The following is a 24,443-nucleotide window of genomic DNA, read 5'->3' as shown; positions in this document are numbered from 1 at the left end:
ATTATGTTAAGTGAAGAGTTTCTGTCTCTGATAGTTGATATAATAATGTAAGTGCATCATTAAGCCTACAGGAACTCCATGGTGTTCAGGGATGAATAGTCTCTCCTATTGCTATTGTACTCTTTTTTTTTTTTCAGCTATAGTTACATTAATCATTAGTAATGCAGCAGCCTAGTTTTGAATGGCAGGGTCCCTGCTATCATAAAAATATAACATTTACATAATAAAAATCAACTACAGGCTTCCCAAATGCTGTAATAAATTAAGCATGATGAGTTGACTTGAAACTGTATAATGTTGCACTTTTTATATGTAGAAGAAAAGTTTTGTCATTTTATTTACGGTAATCTGAGGCAGTTTAATGTTGATTAATGTGGGCAGAATTATTATAGTGTTCCTAATGTTAAAAGGATAAAGCCATTGTTTACAAATTTGGTAAATAAATAACCAAAAAATGTATATTTTGTTTTCTTTCTGTACCGGAAATGAACCGAACCGTGACCTCTAAACCGAGGTACGTACCAAACCGAAATTTTTGTGTACCGTTACAGCCCTACAGATCACTGTTAAATGTTACATGATACAATTATATGTTTTTAAATTCAAAAGTTATACATTTATTACTGATTAGATGTACCTAAAATTGGTATTGTTGTGTACCGGTATCAATTCCCAGATGTCGGGAATTGGCACTGTATCCGTTCAAATGTGAAAGGTACCTATCTCATGTAAAAAAAAATGGTTTGATGGCCACTTTGGAGGTGGACTGTGTAATATTATTGTAAAGATTACAATACGACCCATTAGTGTGTTTTATTACAACCTGTGTCTGTTTTTTTTTTTTTTGTTTTTTTTTTTTTGCCTTCCTCACACAACAATAGATTAGAAGTGGTTAAGACTGGCCTATTTATCCTGTTTAGTGGGAGTCACACCTTGCATCCGTCGCCTGGTAACGACTCCCCATTGTGGTCTGTGGCGTGAGATGGCAGGAAGTGATGCTGTGCTCGAGTGAGCCACGATGGCGGTGATGTAACACTGTTGTTTGTGTGCTATTGGGGAAAGTTACTGACAAACTTATTTTACATACCATATCCAATAGAATCTGTATCAGAAAGTCTCTGCCTTCATTTTTCAGGTGTATTGATTCAAGGAGCCATATTTAATGGGAGGGTGGATGGATATTTAGTGATCGCCACAGGCATCATTGTAAAACAGCAGAGCAGCCACATGCATATATTTTAATATTATTATACGTACTGTGCTGCTGTAACGTAAAATATTGAAATCTGGATATTACTTTTTTTTTTTTTAAAGTAATTAAGAACAAATAATAATGTACATGTATTTCTGATGTTACTTATTGTGACATGTTTATGGTGAAAAAAAAAAAGTATAATATATGTATATGTATGTATATTTGTACAGTACAGGCCAAAAGTTTGGACACCTTCTCATTCAATGCGTTTTCGTTATTTTCATGACTATTTACATTGTAGATTGTCACATCAAAACTATGAATGAACACATGTGGAGTTATGTACTTAACAAAAAAAAAAGGTGAAATAACTGAAAACACGTTTTTATATTCTAGTTTCTTCAAAGTAGCCACCCTTTGCTCTGATTACTGCTTTGCACACTCCTGGCATTCTCTGGATGAGCTTCAAGAGGTAGTCACCTGAAATGGTTTTCACTTCACAGGTGTCATAGTTTTGATGCCTTCAGTGACAATCTACAATGTAAAGAGTCATGAAAATTAGGAAAACACATTGAAATGAGAAGGTGTGTCCAACATTTTTGGCCTGTACTGTACAAATATATATACATATATTATACATATATTTTTTTCACCATAAACATGTCACAATAAGTAACATCAGAAATACATGTACATTATTATTTGTTCTTAATTACTTAAAAAAAATAGTAATATCCAGATTTCAATATTTTACGTTACAGCAGCACAGTACGTATAATAATACTAAAATATATGTATATGATGCCTGTGGCGATCACTAAATATCCATCCACCCTCCCATTAAATATGGCTCCTTGAATCATTGTACTTTTATAGCGCTTTTCTACCTTTTTAAAAAAAATTTTTTTTCATTTTTTCATTTTATTTTTATTGACATCCAGCATCAGACATTCCTATCCATTACATCATATTCACATAAATCATATCTATTGTCTGCCCTAAATGTCAAAATATTTTTGTTTATATCCCATCCATACCCCCCCCCCCCAAAAAAAAAGTAACAACAAAAAAACAAAGTAATATCTACAAATACATCGATTAAATAAACAGAAAAAAACAACAACTTTCTACCTTTTTTTTAAGGAACTCAAAGCGTTTTCACAGTATTTCCACATTCATTGTATATGTATATATGTACAGTATATACACATACTTTACATACATATACCTTAAAGCTATCATTTCGTGTGTGTATATATATATATATATATATATATATATATATTCATAAGTACACACATATACAGTATATATGTGTGTGTGTATATATAAATGTGTATTTATGAATATATATATATTCATAAATACACATTTATATATATCCACACACATATATATATATATATATATAATATATTGTGTGTATGTGTATATATATATGTGTGTTTATGTATACATATGTATTAGATGTGTGTGTATATGTATATATACAGGTAAAAGCCAGTAAATTAGAATATTTTGAAAAACTTGATTTATTTCAGTAATTGCATTCAAAAGGTGTAACTTGTACATTATATTTATTCATTGCACACAGACTGATGCATTCAAATGTTTATTTCATTTAATTTTGATGATTTGAAGTGGCAACAAATGAAAATCCAAAATTCCGTGTGTCACAAAATTAGAATATTGTGTAAGGCTAATACAAAAAAGGGATTTTTAGAAATGTTGGCCAACTGAAAAGTATGAAAATGAAAAATATGAGCATGTACAATACTCAATACTTGGTTGGAGCTCCTTTTGCCTCAATTACTGCGTTAATGCGGCGTGGCATGGAGTCGATGAGTTTCTGGCACTGCTCAGGTGTTATGAGAGACCAGGTTGCTCTGATAGTGGCCTTCAACTCTTCTGCGTTTTTGGGTCTGGCATTCTGCATCTTCCTTTTCACAATACCCCACAGATTTTCTATGGGGCTAAGGTCAGGGGAGTTGGCGGGCCAATTTAGAACAGAAATACCATGGTCCGTAAACCAGGCACGGGTAGATTTTGCGCTGTGTGCAGGCGCCAAGTCCTGTTGGAACTTGAAATCTCCATCTCCATAGAGCAGGTCAGCAGCAGGAAGCATGAAGTGCTCTAAAACTTGCTGGTAGACGGCTGCGTTGACCCTGGATCTCAGGAAACAGAGTGGACCGACACCAGCAGATGACATGGCACCCCAAACCATCACTGATGGTGGAAACTTTACACTAGACTTCAGGCAACGTGGATCCAGTGCCTCTCCTGTCTTCCTCCAGACTCTGGGACCTCGATTTCCAAAGGAAATGCAAAATTTGCTTTCGTCAGAAAACATGACTTTGGACCACTCAGCAGCAGTCCAGCTGGTGTCGGTCCACTCTGTTTCCTGAGATCCAGGGTCAACGCAGCCGTCTACCAGCAAGTTTTAGAGCACTTCATGCTTCCTGCTGCTGACCTGCTCTATGGAGATGGAGATTTCAAGTTCCAACAGGACTTGGTGCCTGCACACAGCGCAAAATCTACCCGTGCCTGGTTTACGGACCATGGTATTTCTGTTCTAAATTGGCCCGCCAACTCCCCTGACCTTAGCCCCATAGAAAATCTGTGGGGTATTGTGAAAAGGAAGATGCAGAATGCCAGACCCAAAAACGCAGAAGAGTTGAAGGTCACTATCAGAGCAACCTGGGCTCTCATAACACCTGAGCAGTGCCAGAAACTCATCGACTCCATGCCACGCCGCATTAACGCAGTAATTGAGGCAAAAGGAGCTCCAACCAAGTATTGAGTATTGTACATGCTCATATTTTTCATTTTCATACTTTTCAGTTGGCCAACATTTCTAAAAATCCCTTTTTTGTATTAGTCTTAAGTAATATTCTAATTTTGTGACACACGGAATTTTGGATTTTCATTTGTTGCCACTTCAAATCATCAAAATTAAATGAAATAAACATTTGAATGCATCAGTCTGTGTGCAATGAATAAATATAATGTACAAGTTACACCTTTTGAATGCAATTACTGAAATAAATCAAGTTTTTCAAAATATTCTAATTTACTGGCTTTTACCTGTATATAAGAACACTCACTTGTAAAATCAGTCTTAAGTTGAAGGTGTGTTGGCAGGATTTACACCCTATGATTGTGTGTGTGTTTATATATGTATACATACACACACACACATATATATATATATATCCCCCTAGAACATCTACGCTATTAAAACAAATCAATACCTCTCAATCGACTAAATGATCAAATAATATCACAATGCACTTAATGAATGTTAAGTTTATCATTAAAGCTAAAGCAATTATTTTCTTCGGCCACTTGGGGGCAGCAGAGCAACCTACAAAGGTGCTCCCTTCAGCACTTTGAGGTCAAAAAGCAAAACCCCCTTATGTTGATTAATCGGTAGTTATAAAACAGCTTCATCACACTTGAATCATGACTAAAAGTGTAGTCTTTCAAAATAAAAGACCTGAAAAAAATATAAGTAAGTTAGAAGTAATGATGCTATTATTGATTGTGCAGCTTTTTTTCACTTGTCAGTGCAGCTGGTGTAACGTCTTTAAGGTGTACAAGGTAATAAGAGTGTGTTTACTCTCACATAAATCTCAATCACAATGAATTGTTTTATTAGCGGGGAGGGAACAAAGGAGCAAAATCTGCCTCCAAAGCCTCTCCAAGCTCAAAGTCGACAGCATCGTTTTCATCTCCTCTTCCATTCCAGCCATCTGTTGCTCATTTTCATTTGGTTCCGTCTCACGTTGGCCCGGCACAGCTCGCATGTTGAAGAATTTGTTCCTTTTATTCATTCCAATTGAAAGTTTGTTTGTTTTGAGCGTGTACAGCCACAATAGATTTTTTATTTTTTATTTTACAAAAAGACAACGCTGATGTTCTGGATGAACAAAACGTACCGACGTCAGCTCCAGGTTGATTAAAAAGTCTCGCTAGTGTGGAGGTTTAAGATTTGTATACGCTGATGTCAGTCTCTCGTTAAAGCAGCGGTGTTAAGTGGGATTGACCTTTCAGTCAGGGTGATAAAGTACATGCTGTGGTCGACAGGAGTGACAGGCTTGTTGGTGGTATGAGGGAGTACTACCCCCTTGTAAAAATACCAGCTTGAAGCGTGAGAGGAGTGCTGACAGAACTGGTTGTGAGCAAAGGCTACCACTTGTTGAAGCATACAATCTATTTGAGTAAGGGGTGTGTTGACAGGATTGAGTCCATTATGATTGTAAGCTAGTTTTGCCACTTGTCTGTGCAAATAATCATTTTGTTCGAGTGTTGACAGGATTGAGCCCCAGTGGGTCTCACAAGCGAGAACACACTTGTAAAATCAGTCTTAAGTTGAAGGCGTGTTGACAGGATTTACACCCTATGATTGTTATAAGCTAGTGCTGCCATTTTTAAATTTATCTTATTGATTTGGAGGTGTGTTGACAGGATGCACTCCATGATGCCATTGAGTGAATTGACATGATTGATTCCTATAGTTGTCTTAAGAACAAGGGGGGTTTTTTTTGTGTAAAAAATGGAAACAATTTTTTAGGTGGGAGCTGTGTTGACAGGATTGACCACGCCACATATTTACTTTAGTGATTGCTGCCACTAATTACATACAATATTATTTATTTAGATTTGTGACAGGATTGACTCATATTATGGCGGATATTGGGAACGAGTGCTGTTGGTTGTACAAAAAAAAAAAAAATTGAGTTGGAGGTATGTTGACAGGATTCACACCCTATGATTGTGTTATAAGGTAGTGCTTAAAAACACGTTATCTTGTTGATTTGGAGGTGCGTTGACAGGGTTTACACCCCATGATTGTGTTATAAGCTAGTGATGCCATTGTTTAAATGTATCTTATTGATTTAGAGGTGTGTTGACAGGATGCACTCCATGGTGGTATTGAGTGAATTGACACTGTTGATTCCTATAGTTGTCGTACGAACAAGAGGTTTTTTTTTCGTTTAAAAATGCAATTTTTTTAGGTTGGATCTGTTGACAGGATTGAGCCCCAGTGGGTCTCACAAACGAGAACACTCGCTTGTAAAATCAGTTGAAGGTGTGTTGACAGGATTTACACCCTATGATTGTGTTATAAGCGAGTGCTTAAAAACACGTTCTTATTGATTTGGAGGTGTGTTGACAGGATGCACTCCATGGTGGTATTGAGTGAATTGGCACTGTTGATTCCTATGGTTGTCTTAAGAACAATGTTTTTTTTTGTGTAAAAATGCAATTTTTTTAAAAGTTGGAGCTGTGTTGACAGGATTGAGCCCCAGTGGGTCTCACAAACGAGAACACTCACTTGTAAAATCAGTCTTAAGTTGAAGGTGTGTTGACAGGATTTACACCCTATGATTGTATTATAAGCTAGTGCTTAAAAATACATTATCTTATTGATTTGGAGGTGTGTTGACAGGATGGACTCCATGGTGGTATTGAGTGAATTGACACTATTGATTCCTATATTTTTAGTGTAAAAATGCAATTTTTTAGGTGGTAGCTGTGTTGACAGGATTGACCACTCCACATATTGACTTTGGTGATTTCTGCCACTAATTACATACAATATTATTGATTTAGATTTGTGACAGGATTGACCCATATTATGGCATTTATTAGGAATGAGTGCTGTTGGTTGTAAAAAAATTTTTTGATTTGGAGGTATGTTGACAGGATTGACGCGCCATGATGGTACTATGAGCGACCGCTGCCATTTGCAAGAATATATATTCTTGTTGACTTAAGGTGTGTTGTCGGTAATTACCCTCCTGTGGTGGTCTACTAAAAATAAATAGTATTTTAAATTGGAAATGCTTCAAATGACTTAGATGTGGTGACAGGATTGACCCCCTTTGGTTGGTCTTATGAGTGACTGTTGCCTCTTGTAAACACATGTTTTGTATAATGAAGCTACGTGTGTGTTGACACGTTTGATCCCTATAGTTGTATTACAAGCAAGAGCTGTTTTACTTCTAAACAATCTAATATGTTTGGGTTGGAGGTGTGTTGACATGATTGATTCCCAAGTGACATTATTAGCAATCACTGCCACTAATTACACATCATTCCCTTAATTTAGAGGTGATTTGACAGAACTATCGTGCCCCCTACCATGATATTTATTAGAATTGAGTGCTGTTACATGTACACACAACTAAAAACATTTAGTTGGAGGTGTGTTGACAGGATTGACCTTCCTACGTTGGTATATTAAAGAATAGAGCTTCCTCTTGGAAGTACACACAATGCTTTGAGGTGTGTTGAGAGGATTAACATCCAAGGTTGTACTATAGTGACTGATGTCTCTTGTAAATACAAATCATCTTTTTTTAATTTTCTTTTTTTTTCTTTTACAATTGAGTTAGAGGTGTGTTGACAGGATTGACCCTCCTATGATGGTTTACAAAAATAGTGCTTCCATTTGCAAGTGTAAAACATTACTTAGAGGTGAGTTGACAGGATTGACCCCTTATGGTTGTATAATGAGCGACTGCTGCCTCTTAAAAGCAAAAATAATTATTATTTTTTTTACAATAGTTGAAGGTGTGTTGACAGGATTAACTTTCCTATAGTGGCATATTAAAACAAACAGTGCTTCCCATTGGAAGTACAAAACATTACTTAGAGGTGCGTTGACAGGATTGACCCCCTATGGTTTAATGAGTGACTGCCGCCTCTTGTAAAAACAAATCATCGTTTTTGAACAATAGAGTTGAAGGTGTGTTGACAGGATTAACCTTCCTACGGTGGGTTATTAAAACAAATAATGCTTCCCATTGGAAATACAAAACATTACTTAGAGGTGAGTTGACAGGATTGACCCCCTATGGTTGTATGAGTGACTGATGCCTCTAGTAAGAACAAATCATATTTTTCTTTACAATAGAGTTAAAGGTGTGTTGACAGGATTAACTTTCCTATGGTGGTTTATTAAAAGAAATAGTGCTTCTTATTGGAAGTACAAAACATTACTTAGAGGGGAGTTGACAGGATTGACCCCCTATGGTTGTATAATGAGCGACTGCTGCCTTTTGTAAGAACAAATCATCGTTTTTTAACAATAGAGTTGAAGGTGTGTTGACAGGATTAACCTTCCTACGGTGGCATATTAAAACAAATCAATCAATCAATCAATCTTTATTTATATAGCCCTAAATCACAAGTGTCTCAAAGGGCTGCACAAGCCACAACGACATCCTCGGTACAAAGCCCACATACGGGCAAGGAAAAACTCACCCCAGTGGGACGTCGATGTGAATGACTATGAGAAACCTTGGAGAGGACCGCATATGTGGGTAACCCCCCCCCCCCCCCCCCCCGGCAGATCAACTGGTCTAACAGGGGGGCTATTTAAAGGCTAAAGTATACAAATGAGTTTTAAGATGGGACTTAAATGCTTCTACTGAGGTAACATCTCTAATTGTTACCGGGAGGGCATTCCATAGTACTGGAGCCCGAATAGAAAACGCTCTATAGCCCGCAGACTTTTTTTGGGCTCTGGGAATCACTAGTAAGCCGGAGTTCTTTGAACGCAGATTTCTTGCCGGGACATATGGTACAATGCAATCGACAAGATAGGACGGAGCTAGACCGTGTAGTATTTTATACGTAAGTAGTAAAACCTTAAAGTCACATCTTAAGTGCACAGGAAGCCAGTGCAGGTGAGCCAGTATAGGCGTAATATGATCAAACTTTCTTGTTCTTGTCAAAAGTCTAGCAGCCGCATTTTGTACCAACTGTAATTTTTTAATGCTAGACATAGGGAGACCCGAAAATAATACGTTACAGTAGTCGAGACGAGAAGTAACGAACGCATGAATAATGATCTCAGCGTCGCTAGTGGATAAAATAGAACAAATTTTAGCGATATTACGGAGATGAAAGAAGGCCGTTTTAGTAACACTCTTAATGTGTGATTCAAAGGAGAGAGTTGGGTCGAAAATAATACCCAGATTCTTTACTGATTCGCCTTGTGTAATTGTTTGGTTGTCAAATGTTAAGGTGGTATTATTAAATAAATGTCGGTGTTTAGCAGGACTGATAATCAGCATTTCCGTTTTCTTGGCGTTGAGTTGCAAGAAGTTAGCGAACATTCATTGTTTAATTTCATTAAGACACGCCTCCAGCTGACTACAATCCGGCGTGTTGGTCAGCTTTAGGGGCATGTAGAGTTGGGTGTCATCAGCATAACAATGAAAGCTAACACCGTATTTGCGTATGATGTCGCCTAGCGGCAGCATGTAAATACTAAAGAGTGCAGGGCCAAGAACCGAACCCTGAGGGACTCCGCACGTTACCTTAACATAGTCCGAGGTCACATTATTATGGGAGACGCATTGCATCCTGTCAGTAAGATAAGAGTTAAACCACGACAAAGCTAAGTCTGACATACCAATACGTGTTTTGATACGCTCTAATAAAATATTATGATCGACGGTATCGAAAGCAGCGCTAAGATCAAGAAGCAGCAACATAGATGACGCATCAGAATCCATCGTTAGCAGTAGATCATTAGTCATTTTTGCGAGGGCTGTCTCCGTAGAGTGATTTGCCCTGAAACCGGATTGAAAAGGTTCACAGAGATTGTTAGACACTAAGTGTTCATTTAGCTGCTGTGCGACAATTTTTTCGAGGATTTTCGAAATAAAGGGAAGGTGGGACACCGGTCGGTAGTTTACCATGAGGTCAGGATCAAGGTTAGGTCTTTTGAGCAGAGGATGAATAACCGCTTTCTTGAATGCTAGGGGAACAGTGCCAGAGGAAAGTGATAAGTTTATAATATTTAGCACTGATGGACCTAATAATACAAAAAGCTCCTTGATAAGTTTCCCAGGAAGTGGGTCAAGTAAACATGTTTGTTTTATCCCACTTACACGCTGTAATAGTTCCTCTAATGTTATTTCATCAAAAAGAGAGAGACTATTTTGTATTGCAGTATCCGTCGTAGATACAGTTGTATCTGTGTTCATAGAACCCAGTTGTAGCTGGGATGCGTTGTCTTTAATCTCCTTTGTAATGAGTTCAATTTTCTTATTAAAGAAATTCATAAAGTCATCTGCCGAGTGGGTGGAGCTATTGGGAGGAGTCCCTTGTTGGGTTAGCGATGCTACTGTACTAAACAAAAATTTAGGGTCGTTTTTGTTGAGGCGGATGAGATTTGAGTAATGTTTAGCTTTAGCTAAGGTAAGCATGCGTTTATACGATATTAAACTATCACTCCATGCTTGATGGAAAACCTCAAGCTTGGTCGCGCGCCATTTGCGTTCCAACTTTCTACATGATAATTTATGAGCTCTGGTTTCCTCTGTAAACCATGGGGTGCGCCTTTTAGGGGCCCTTTTTTGTTTTAGCGGTGCTATACTATCAATGGTTTTGCGCAGGGCATTGTCAAAGTTGTTAGTGAGGTTATCAGTAGAGCCGACATAATTTGGGAATGGTGCCATTACCGAAGGCAGTAGGTCAGCAAGAGTCATCGTTGTGGCAGCATTAATGTTGCGGCTGCTATAGCAGTTATTATTATTATTAGTTTGTTGACAATGAGTCAGAACTTCGAATTTTATAAGGTAATGATCGGACATTACTTTAGTATACGGGAGTACCATAACTTTGGAGGTGGTGACACCCCTGACCAGCACTAGATCTATCGTATTGCCGTTGCGATGCGTAGGTTCATTTATTATTTGTGTAAGACCACAGCTATCAATTATAGTCTGGAGCGCCACGCACTGAGGGTCCGATGGGGTATTCATATTGATATTAAAGTCCCCCATTATGATTATATTGTCTGCGTGCGTCACTAGATCAGCAACGAACTCTGAGAATTCATTAATAAAGTCCGAGTAGGGCCCTGGGGGGCGGTAGATAACAGCCATATCGAGAGGCAGCGGTGCGACAGACCTCATAGTAAGCACCTCAAACGATTTGTATTTATTATTTAGGTTAGGGGTAAGGTTAAAGTTTTCATTGTATATTAGTGCGACCCCCCCACCCCTTTTAAGGGGACGGGCAATATGCGCATTCGTATAGTTAGGAGGAGATGCCTCATTTAGGGCAAAAAATGTGTCTGGTTTGAGCCAGGTTTCGCTAAGACCAATGACGTTAAGATTGTTGTCTCTAATGACCTCATTAACTAATAACGTTTTGGGAGACAATGATCTTATGTTTAAAAAGCCCATATTATAAGTATTGGGCTGTTTTGACAAGTTTTTGTTTAAATTATCCGTAGTAGAAATATTAATAATGTTGCGTTTATTATACGTAGTGCACTTTAAATAGTTTCGACCATATCTAGGAATTGATACGACGGGAATTTTCAGATTGTTTGCTTGATGCTGCGATCGACTGAACGCATCATGATTTGCCACCTCAGTAGAATGCATATCTACCCCGGACACATTCACAACAGAAAACACATTATGTGAGTTGTGTGTTATTCTAAGAAAATTGCTATGCGTACAGGAATTATCCAGCCTTGTGCTGGCTAGTTCTAGCTTAACTGACTCCTCACCCGGACTAGCAGGCTCTGTAATTGCCTGTGACCGGGCTTGCTCTAGTGTAGTTAGTCAAATGTGACTTAAACAGTAGTCTATGTTCTTAGACAGGATGATGGCGCCTTCCTGGTTAGGGTGAAGGCCGTCCCTCATCGGCAAGCCTGGTTTGCCCCAGAAAGAGGGCCAATTATCAATAAACGTTAGTCCCTGTTGTCTACAGAAGCTAGCCAGCCACTTGTGCTTCCCATTGGAAATACAAAACATTACTTAGAGGTGAGTTGACAGGATTGACCCCCTATGGTTGTATGAGTGACTGATGCCTATAGTAAGAACAAATCATATTTTTCTTTACAATAGAGTTAAAGGTGTGTTGACAGGATGAACCTTCCTATGGTGGCATATTAAAACAAATAATGCTTCCCATTGGAAGTACAACACATTACTTAGAGGTGAGTTGACAGGATTGACCCCCTATGGTTGTATGAGTGACTGATGCCTATAGTCAGAACAAATCATATTTTTCTTTACAATAGAGTTAAAGGTGTGTTGACAGGATTAACCTTCCTAGGGTGGCATATTAAAACAAACAGTGCTTCCCATTGGAAGTACAAAACATTACTTAGAGGTGAGTTGACAGGATTGACCCCCTATGGTTGTATGAGTGACTGCTGCCACTTGTAGGAACAAATAATATTTTTCCTTACAATAGAGTTGAAGGTGTGTTGACAGGATTAACCTTCCTATGGTGGCATATTAAAACAGTGCTTCCCATTGGAAGTACAAAACATGACTTAGAGGTGAGTTGACAGGATTAACCCCCTATGGTTGTATGAGTGACTGCTGCCTCTAGTAAGAACAAATCATCTTTTACTTTACAATAGTTAAAGGTCTGTTGACAGGATTAACTTTCCTATGGTGGTTTATTAAAAGAAATAGGGCTTCTTATTGGAAGTACAAAATATTACTTAGAGGTGAGTTGACAGGATTGACCGCCTATGGTTGTATTATGAGCGACTGCTGCCTCTTGTAAGAACAAATCATCTTTTTTCGCAATAGAGTTGAAGGTGTGTTGACAGGATTAACCTTCCTAAGGTGGCATATTAAAAGAAATAGTACTTCCAATGGGAAGCACTAACACATTACTTAGAGGTGAGTTGACAGGATTGACCCCCTGTGGTTGTATGAGTGACTGCTGCCACTAGTAAGAACACATACTCTTTTACTTTACAATAGAGTTGAAGGTCTGTTGACAGGATTAACTTTCCTATGGTGGTTTATTAAAATAAATAGTGCTTCTCATTGGAAGTACAACATATTACTTAGAGGTGAGTTGACAGGATTGATTGCCTATGGTTGTATTATGAGAGACTGCTGCCTCTTGTAAGAACAAATCCTCTTTTTTTCACAATAGAGTTGAAGGTGTGTTGACAGGATTAACCTTCCTAAGGTGGTTTATTAAAACAAATAGTGCTTATTGGAAGTACAAAACATTACTTAGAGGTGAGTTGACAGGATTAACCTTCTAATTATGGTTTCTTAAAACACATAGTGCTTCCGTTGGTAGGTACAAAAAACTACTTAGAGGTGTGTTGACAGGATTGACCCCCTATGGTTGTATAATAAGCGACTGCTGCCTCCAGTGCAGTGGCTCTTAACCTTGTTGGAGGTACCGAACCCCACCAGTTTCATATGCGCATTCACCGAACCCTTCTTTAGTGAAAAATAAAATGTTTCTTTTTCAAATTCACTTTAGTATGGGGAACATATTCTAAGTCACAAAGACTTAATTTAGAGTTATTTGGTTAGGGTTAGGGTTAGAGGGTTAAGGTTATAATAAGGCCATGCCGAATAAGGCATTAATAAGTACTTAATAATGACTAGTTAAGAGCCAATATGTTACTAATTTGCATGTTAATAAGCAACTAATTAATGGTGAATATGTTCCCCATACTAAAGTGTTACCATGTTTTTTTTTACTGGTGCACAAAATGAACCGTGCATGAACATCACCTTGTTCAAAGAACAAAACCAACACAGTGCATAAACTCACAACAAATTACACACCTGCAAATCAGTGTGACTTCTGCTGTTGCCGTATCCGTAATACGCCGATAGGGAGAAGTTTTTATTTACACGATGAGTCGGGTGTGTCTCGACGTCCGCCGAACCCCTGAGCCCGACTCACCGAACCCAGGTTAAGAACCACTGCTCTAGTGAGTACAAATCCTCTTTTTGTACAATTTGAGCTGGAGATGTGTTGACAGGCTCGACCACTAATGATGGTATCAAGAGCAAATTATAATCATCAAATTGATGTTACCTCCAACAGAGCACTAAGGTGGCGTTTCACCTTAATAGTTTTAATGTATTTCAAAAGTAAAGTTGTCATGTTCAGAAACCCCTTCATTTATTTCTGCCAGCATTTCAGCGCACATGCAAAAAGCATAATGCACGCAAGACTTTTTAGGCCTTCTGAGGCCATTAAAGCAGCTACTCCAGATAATAACGGAGGGCAATCTGAATAATTACAGCCAGCCTGCTTTGCATCAGGCTAAGATGGTCAGAGCTCGTGGAAGTAACTCGACTCTGATCTCGCGTTGAATGTTAGTCAGGAAATGAGAGGTGAGTCACTCGCTAATTTGTGTCTCCAGTCGGGACATTTAATGGGGACGAATGGAGGAATATTTGCAGTGTTAGTGAGCCTCTTACTCGGGTTCTCACCATGCCAAAGATAAGCTTTTCTCTATGTATTTTTGCTTTTGTGCACATATTTAAGTTACAGTAGGGAAGGTGTTTATGTGGCCCATTCCTGCGTGGCTCTCGCTTGAGCGGGAGTAATCATTTTGCAATGCAGTCTGCTGAAAATGATGGAAAGTGTAGCTCTACAAGTTAAAGGGGAACATTATCACAATTTCAGAAGGGTTAAAACCATTAAAAATCAGTTCCCAGTGGCTTATTTTATTTTTCGAAGTTTTTTTCAAAATTTTACCCATCACGCAATATCCCTAAAAAAAGCTTCAAAGTGCCTGATTTTAACCACCCGTCCATTTTCCTGTGACGTCACATAGTGATGCCAACACAAACAAACATGGCGCATAGAACAGCAAGCTATAGCGACATTAGCTCGGATTCAGACTCTGATTTCAGCGGCTTAAGCGATTCAACAGATTACGCATGTATTGAAACGGATGGTTGTAGTGTGGAGGCAGGTAGCGAAAACGAAATTGAAGAAGAAACTGAAGCTATTGAGCCATATCGGTTTGAACCGTATGCAAGCGAAACCGACAAACGACACGACAGCCAGCGACACGGGAGAAAGCGAGGACGAATTCGGCGATCGCCTTCTAACCAACGATTGGTATGTGTTTGTTTGGCATTAAAGGAAACTAACAACTATGAACTAGGTTTACAGCATATGAAATACATTTGGCAACAACATGCACTTTGAGAGTGCAGACAGCCCAATTTTCATCAATTAATATATTCTGTAGACATACCCTCATCCGCGCTCTTTTCCTGAAAGCTGATCTGTCCAGTTTTGGAGTTGATGTCAGCAGGCCAGGGAAGCTAGGGTCGATATTCTTCTCTTGATTAACTTTGGTGGCATAAGGGACGGTGTGAGCCAAGACATCCAGGGGGTTTAGCTCGCTCGTCTGCGGGAACAAACTGCCGCCATTGCTTGCCGTGCTACCGAGGTCCTTTGTCCCTGAATTGCTCACACACGCCGGCAGATTCAATGGGGGTCTGGCGGCAGATTTCTTTGACGTTATCGTTGGAAATGCGTCTGCTTTGAGTGTCGCAGGATATCCACGCATTCTTGCCATCTCTGTCGTAGCATAGCTTTCGTCGGTAAAGTGTGCGGAACAAACGTCCAATTTCTTGCCACTTTCGCATCTTTGGGCCACTGGTGCAACTTGAATCTGTCCCTGTTCGTGTTGTTACACCCTCCGACAACACACCGACGAGGCATGATGTCTCCAAGGTACGGAAAACAGTCGAAAAAACGGAAAATAACAGAGCTGATTTGACCCGGTGTTTATAATGTGTTTGAGACGTCATCGCTCCGAGAGCGAATAATAGAAAGGCGTTTAATTCGCCAAAATTCACCCATTTAGAGTTCGGAAATCGGTTAAAAAAATATATGGTCTTTTTTCTGCAACATCAAGGTATATATTGACGCTTACATAGGTCTGGTGATAATGTTCCCCTTTAAATGGTGCACTCCCCTTGGCGGTTTCTGGCCTCGTAACTGGAACGCTCATAACTCGTCTGGGACGTAAATTGAGCACAACAAAAATGTACATCGCACTTGCGTTGCTCGGTGCTAGCTTTAGCATGTTGCTTGTCACATTGACATTTAGCACTTTAGCAACTATTGCAGCAAGAGTATATGGTGTGTCCGACGTGTAAATACAACCACACTATATTTGCTGATATATTTTGCTCACATTTATATAACTTTTGTCACATTTAGCCCACTTTTCTGTGTTCTCACAAAGTAGCCACGCAGGTTTCCGCGCACGCTAGCTGTTATCATGCTAGCTATTAGCATGCTAGCTGTTAGCATTGTTAGCATTTCTATTTTGTGGGCATACTGCCAAGGTTAAAATAGCTTAAAAAAACAAAGCTTAAAAAGCCGTCAAGTTGATCTTAAATGCCTGGCTGGAGTTTAGCAACATGTAGCCACATTTCTGTGGGAGTTTTTGTAATTATTATTTACTTACCGTATTTTTCGAATTAAAAGTCGCTGTTTTTTTCATAGCGACTTATACTCTGGAAATTAACACATTACCGTAAAATAGCGCCGCATTGTCTACCTTTGGAGTTGGCAGAGTTGTTCAGAAGCGACACCGAGGAAGAAGATTTCATGGGATTTAGCGATTAGGAGTGACAGATTGTTTGGTAAACGTATAGCATGTTCTATATGTTATAGTTATTTGAATGACTCTTACCATAATATGTTACGTTAACATACCAGGCACGTTCTCAGTTGGTTATTTATGCCTCATATAACGTACACTTATTCAGCCTGTTGTTCACTATTTATTTATTTTAAATTGCCTTTCAAATGTCTATTCTTGGTGTTGGCTTTTATCAAATACATTTTCCCCCAAAAATGCGACTTATACTCCAGTGCGACTTATGTTTTTTTTCCTTCTTTATTATGCATTTTCGGCCGGTGCGAATTATACTCCGGAGCGATTTATAATCCGAAAAATACGGTTATTTATTTATTTATTTTTGTTGTTGTTGACATTACAGAAGAGTAGTTTGTCATGTACAGTATATTTAGGACGCTTTTCTTCCAGTATCACTGTATCGTGACAAACTTTGGTGATATGATGGAATTATGTGTGCTACTTTCTATAGCAGCAAAGTGGTTTTCATTGAGGGCCACATGGCTGCCATCAGAGGGCCGCTTGTTCACTGCAAAAAGTCAGTGTTCAAAAACAAGAAAACATTTTTTAAAAATTTGGGGTAGTTTATTTGAACTAAGCAAAATTATCTGCCAATAGAACAAGACAATTTGGCTTGTCAAGACTTTCCAAAACAAGTAAAATTAGCTAACTTCAATGGATCCAAAAATACCTTTAAAATAAGTATATTCTCACTATTAACAAGTGCACTTTTCTTGGTAAAAAATACATTTTTGCTCAATATGTTGAAAAATATTCTTAAATGAAGTAAATGCTAGTGCCATTATCTTGACATAATGATATGCGCTCGGCATTACATTTCTTGAAACCAGCAAACTTATACTAAAAACTAATTTATTGTTCTTAATGGAAAGGCAACAAGGCAACCGCTTGTTACTCTCGGGGTCTCCTAGCCGCTCAGGCAAATCATATGGTCTAAACATACATTTTTCCATCGACAACATGACATCATCGCGCCAAGTGCGTGCTCTTTCAGTCAATTAGTGCGCATATATACAGCCCGGCCCCCGGCCAACATTTTTTTAAATTGTAATTTTGAATAATTTATCTGAATGTGCATGAACTATTTCTGTTCAAAATTGTTCAAAATGTCACATGTTAAATGTTTAAATATTAACTGTCAGTTTACTGTACTGTGCCAACTGTACTACTATATGAGTACGTGTGTTCTATTGTTTCATTGAAAATAAAACAGCAAAGTCCATTTGGCTGTCATCTGTTTTAATTATGAGACACAATTGTGTCAAAGTCATGATTTTTTATTTCATGCTTGAAATAAGAAATTATTACTTTAAAAAAGTAGTTTTATACTTGAGTGTTGCTGACACAGCTTTGCAACAGTTGATATTCTAGTTTCAGAATCAGAATCAGAATCAGCTTTATTGTCATTACGCAAGGTAACGAGATTGAGGCCATTCCATACAGTGCGATGTGTGCATGCTAGAAAAACAATGTGCAAATACCGGTATATAAAAATTTAAAAAATTTAGAAGTGCAATGAATATGGTGTGAAATGAATATATACATGAAAAAACAAAACAAAACAAAAACAGGGTGGTTGGTGGAATGGGTTATTGCACCGAAGAGAAGGCAGTTATGAGGGACAATGGGGCAGTCCGTTCAGGATGGTTATGGCCCTGGGGAAGAAGCTGTTCTTTAGCCTGTTTGTTTTGGTTTTAATGCACCTGTAGCGCTTCCCAGAGGGCAGCAGGTGGAACAGGTCAGAGCCAGGGTGGGTGCTGTCTTTGATGATGGCACTGGCTCTGTTGAGGCAGCGGGAGGTGTAGATGTCCGTCAGAGAGGGGAGAGGGCGGCCGATGATCTTCTGAGCCGTCTTGACCACTCTTTGCAGCCTCTCCCTGTCTGCTGCAGTGCAGCTGCCGTACCATACCGTAATACAGTAGGTCAGCAGGCTCTCGATGGACAAGCGGTAGAAGGTCAGCAGCAGGTCAGGCTTCAGGTTGTACTTCCCGAGGACTCTAAGGAAGTGTAGCCGCTGCTGAGCCTTCTTGATGATTGATGTGGTGTTGACTGTCCAGGAGAAGTCTTTAGAGATGTGGACTCCAAGGTACCTGAAGGTGTGGACCCTCTCTACACGCTCGCCGTTGATGTAGAGGGGGGCAGGGTCGGTGCTGCTCCTCCTGAAGTCGACGATGATCTCTCTGGTCTTGCTGGTGTTGAGAGCGAGGTTGTTCTCCGAAGACCAGGCCGTCAGCTTCAAGCATGTTTTACTCAATATAGCTCATCAAATCTTACTGAGATCATTTAGGACCAAAACCCTTAAAACAAGTAAAACACTAACATAAAATCTGCTTAGTGAGAAGAATTATCTTATCAAACAGAAAATAAGCAAATATCACCCTTACTTGAGATATTTAATCTTACTTAGATTTTAGTTTTTGCAGTGTAACAGTGAATAATGTATGAATTTGCCTCTGGATTTCATTATTAATTGTTTTAAGTAGACTGTCAATTTTACTGTAAAGACTTTACATTTACAACATTTTACTGTAAAATATAGTGGGGGTTTTTTGTGGGGTTTTTTTAAAACATTTTACGGTATCACTGTTTTGTTTTTTGTTTTTTACGGAAAAAGCTGGCAGCTTAGTTGCCAAAATTTTTGTGTTAAATTGACATTGGTTTTTACAACATGGAAAAACAGTACAAGTTATTTGTTTTTATTCTGGCAACTCAGCTGGCCGTTTTTCTTCCGTAAAAACAAACAGTCTTTCCATTTACAGTAATACACCGTTAAAAACAACAATCCTAGATTTTACAGTCAAAAACTGGCAGCTCAGTCAACAGAATTTTAACACAAAAAACTGGTAGTTTTTTTTTCAATTTACAGTAATATGCTGTAAAAAAAACAATGAAACAGTTATTGTAATTTTTATTAATTTGACAGGTGGTTTGCTGTAAAGTGAAGTATTTTTATTTAGACATTTGCGGATAATACTGTAATATTTGTTGCAATATTTGATACTATTAAAGTTTAAAAGGCATGCAATTTCAAGCAGTACATATATTTTTTCTGTCAAAATAAGGAAAAATAAATTGCATTTACTGAGAAAATAAGTACTTTATTGACACATATCATTTCCAGGTGTTTGCGGGCCAGATCTGGCCCCCAGGCCTTGAGTTTGACACCTGTGTTATAGTGACGTCTTGGTGAAGATTGATTGTTTCAATGCCTGGCTGGCGATGGACTGACCCACCATCCACCGCTAGCTCGCCATCCACGTAATGGCCACCCCTGATTTAAAGTAAACAAAGTTGATGCCAATCCACATTTTTGTTCTCTTGTTTCCAAATGAGAATCGACAAGAGAACCGATAAGGAACCAAATCTTTAAGCTGAATTGAAAGTGGAATCGGAACCATGAAAGTCTGATCAAATCCCATCCCTACATATGACATAAAAATGTATGCCTATGAAGTCTGCCTAGCAACAAGGGGTCGTAAGCTTATTATGACCAGGAAAAATATTCTAGTGTAACGTGAGATAGTCTAGTGCAGTGGTTCTCAACCTTTTTTCAGTGATGTACCTGCTGTGAATTTTTTTTTTTAATTCAAGTACCCCCTAATCAGAGCAAAGCATTTTTGGTTGAAAAAAAGAGATGAAGTAAAATACAGCACTATGTCATCAGTTTCTGATTTATTAAATTGTATAACAGTGCAAAATATTGCTCATTTGTAGTGGTCTTTCTTGAACTATTTGGGGGAAAAAAAGATAGGTTTTTCTTTATATTTATAAAGGATTTTTGAATTGTTGCTATTTTTAGAATATTTAAAAAAAATCTCACGTACCCCTTGGCATACCTTCAAGTACCCCCAGGGGTAAGCGTACCCCCATCTGAGAACCACTGGTCTAGTGGGTCGTGGAAGCTGATCTAATTTCACCTATTTGGGTTAAAAAATATTTTTTTGCAAACCAGTAATTATAGTCTGCAAATGATGTGTTGTTGTTGAGTGTCGGTGCTGTCTAGAGCTCGGCAGAGTAACCGTGTAATACTCTTCCATACCATAGGTGGCAGCAGGTAGATAATTGCTTTGTAGATGTCGGATACAGCGGGAGACATCGTGCAGGTAAAAAGGCGTCTAATGCTTAAACCAAAAATAAACAAAAGGTGAGTGCCCCTAAGAAAAGGCATTGAAGCTTAGGGAAGACTATGCAGAACGAAACTAAAACTGAACTGGCTACTAAGTAAACAAAAACAGAATGCTGGACGACAGCAAAGACTTACTGGGGAGCATCCGAACATGACATGACAATCAACAATGTCCCCACAAAGAAGGATAAAAACAACTGAAATATTCTTGATTGCTAAAACAAAGTAGATGCGGGAAATATCGCCCAAAGGAAGACATGAAACTGCTACAGGAAAATACCAAAAAAAGAGAAAAAGCCACCAAAATAGGAGCGCAAGACAAGAACTAAAACACTACACATAGGAAAACAGCAAAAAAGTCCAAATAAGTCAGGGTGTGATATGACAGGTGGTGACAGTACACCAGTGACGTGCGGTGAGGTTGATGGCTGGTGAGGCACTGACTTCATCAGTCAGATTTACAAACATATGAACCCTAAAGAGTATCCTATTCACCATTTGATTGGCAGCAGTTAACGGGTTATGTTTAAAAGCTCATACCAGCATTCTTCCCTGCTTGGCACTCAGCATCAAGGCTTGGAATTGGGGGTTAAATCACCAAAAATGATTCTCTGGCACGGCGCCGCTGCTGCCCACTGCTCCCCTCAAGTGATCAAGGGGATGGGTCAAATGCAGAGGACAAATTTCACCACACAAAGTGTGTGTGTGTGTGACAATCATTGGTACTTTAACTTAACTTTAACTTTACACATACAAACTGTAGCACACAAAAAAGCACATTTAATTTAAAAAAATGTTATTATGGTCTTACCTTTACTTATAAGTGCGGGAACAGTGGTGTTCGTGTTGGAGGAGTTGTGAACGAATGAAATATGAAATCCGTGCTGCAGTCTGCAGGTGTACCTAATGTTGTGTCCCTGCAGTCGATCACGGCTCCTGCGGCGCGAGCATTGTTGTTTTTGCACTTTTTGGCTTCTTGTTAAGTGACTTTTTTTGGGTGGATTCGGTCCTGCACGTGGAGGGTTTGGGTGTGGGCTTTGGTTGGTGTGGCGCTCCCGTCGGGGGGTGCGTTCTGTGGCGGGGGTGCATTAACCGGCACCAGGAAGCGGGATTACTGCGAGAATCACACAGTGCGTCTTCGCAGCAGTTTTATGATTGCTCAGCACAAGAAATACTTTACACACATACAGTTGTTGACAAAATACACTGTACATTATATACCTCAGCTAACTAAACTATGGAAATGTATAATATAATTCATATAGCAATAGGTCTCACTGCACAGCAGACCAGCAGTTAGCCGAGTCCGCAATCCATGGTGAGGCACAACTGAGTGACGTGCCTCAACTGGCTGCTGATCACCGCACCGTCTCTTCTCAGTATTTGAACGGCAAATGTGAAAATTCAGCGATTTTGAATAAAAATAATCTAAAACTGGTGAAGTTAAATGGAAAATAACTTTATAGTATAATCACTGAATACATATAACAATTTAATTTTTTTTTTTTCTTTTTACATTTTTTTTTCTTTCCATGATGGCAGGTGAGGCCTCCAGTGACCGCACGTCACTGCAGTACACCTACTTTGAGACAAGAGCTATAGTGATGTATACTTGGTTATGGTTTAAAGTCATATCCAACAATTGTGACGACTTTTTACTGTCAACTGAGTTTCGTTTTAATGATTTCTACTAGTGGTGTGCCTACACATTTTTTCAACGCAAAAAATGTGCCTCAGCTGAAAAAAGGTTGAAAAACACTGTTCTAGAGCATCTTACAAAAAGTCCGCATTGTGAGAGCTGCTAAAATCCCAGGTAAAATGCAGAAGTTTGATGTAGTGCAAGAGTGTGTGGAATATCAATTATTTCAACTTGAACAAGTCTGCAATGCTAATAACGCCACGTGCCGCACTACATTTTTAGTTAATGCTCGATGAATCAATCCATAGCGGAGGCATGGAAGGCGCCTATGGTGTCCCTGAAGGAAGCAGCGGACAGTTGGCCGTATAAATCATGCAGCACGTTGACTGTACAATCACTCTGCAGCTCCACACTGCAGCAGGCTGCTCGTCATTCACGTTATATTACAGTGAAAGTTGTGTTGCCGCGCTCCGACTGAATTATTCAAGTCACGCCGCCGAGACGTCTTTCTCCGAACGGCGCAAGAATTCGTTCCCGAGGATCATCATTGGAAGCGACTTAAGACTAATTAATGTGAATTTTTTTTTTTTCAAGATGTAATTGAAGATGTCTGCTGGTGTTTCTATCAAGGGTCTTTATGGCGTAGCTTCTTTGCTTGTCTGGAGCTCCACTTCTGAAGAATACAGTAGTTGTAGACGCAGCAACGGACAAAAGTAGAATATTTTTCCTGGTCATGTTAAGCTTACGACCCCTTGTTGCTAGGCAGACTTCATAGGCATACATTTTTATATCATACACTGCAAACACTGCAATCGAAGTAATATCAAATATCTCAAAAAAGGGTGATATTTGCTTATTTTCTGTCTGATAAGATAATTCTTCTCACTTAGCAGATTTTATGTTAGTGTTTTACTTGTTTTAAGTGTTTTGGTTCTAAATGAGCTCAGTAAGATATTACAGATTGTTGCTGAGATTTGATGAGCTATATTGAGTAAAACATGCTTGAAACTAGAATATCAACTGTTGCAGAGCTGTGTCATCAACACTCACAAGTATAAAACTACTTTTTTAAAGTAAAAATCATGATTTTGACACAATTGTGTCTCATAATTAAAACAGATGACAACCAAATGGACGATGCGGTTTTATTTTCAATGAAACAATAGAAAATATGTACTCATATTGTCAGGCTTGTCCCTGACAGTTTGACTGTGTTTTAGTTTTTTCTCTGAGTTTGTCTTAGTTTTCTGTCCAGCACTTTTATTTTGTCTTTATTTCCTACTTGTCTCCCTGAGTGCTGTCCCCTCAGCTGTGGCTGATTGGCACCTGGCCACACCTGGTGTCAATCAGCCAGCTGCCATTTATACCTGCCCTACCCTCCAGTCACTGCTGGATCATTGTCATCACTACCTGATTGTCATTGCCGATGTCATTGTAGTGTCTACCTGTCCTTGTCGCTGTCGTCATAGCGGTAAGCTGTTCCTTATAGCTATTTACGGTTGGTTTCTCCTAGCTTCTTGTTTTCCTGTTAGCCAGATCCTGTTAGCCGTTTGCTATTTCCAGTTTTTCTGTTTTCTGGTTCCTGTTTCCATTTTGCCTGTTCCTAGTTTGTGTTTTTACTTTATTTTGAACATTAAATCATGTTTTCCCGTATAACGCCTTCCGCCTTCTCTGCATCTTGGGGTTCGCGTCCTACAAACTCTGACACATATACCGTATTTTCCGCACTATAAGGCGCACCTAAAAACCACAAATTTTCTCAAAAGCTGACAGTGCGCCTTATAACCCGGTGCGCTTTATATATGGATAAATATTAAGATTCATTTTCATAAAGTTTAGGTCTCGCAACTACGGTAAACAGCCGCCATCTTTTTCCCCCGTAGAAGAAGCGCGCGGTGCATGCTGGGATATGTGACGTTTCATTTCCATTTGTGTGTTTATGTAAAGACCCCAAAATGGCTCCTATTAAGTGTGTTGTCTGTCTAATTATAAATAATGCAGATGAGGCGTGTTAACTGAGTTCTCAACGTTTACTCAC

General features: G+C 38.9%; 1 protein-coding gene across 1 annotated transcript in view; it reads left to right on the top strand.

The window, feature by feature from the left end:
• The window catches only part of nr3c2 (nuclear receptor subfamily 3, group C, member 2), a 281,598-nt gene that overhangs the window by 1,048 nt on the left and 256,107 nt on the right, over nucleotides 1–24,443 (top strand). The gene's annotated exons all lie outside the window — the stretch shown is intronic.

This window comes from Nerophis lumbriciformis, linkage group LG27 (genome assembly GCF_033978685.3).
Source record: "Nerophis lumbriciformis linkage group LG27, RoL_Nlum_v2.1, whole genome shotgun sequence".
NCBI classification, from domain to species: Eukaryota; Metazoa; Chordata; class Actinopteri; order Syngnathiformes; family Syngnathidae; genus Nerophis; species Nerophis lumbriciformis.
This window is presented reverse-complemented; position numbering and strand designations above follow the sequence as displayed.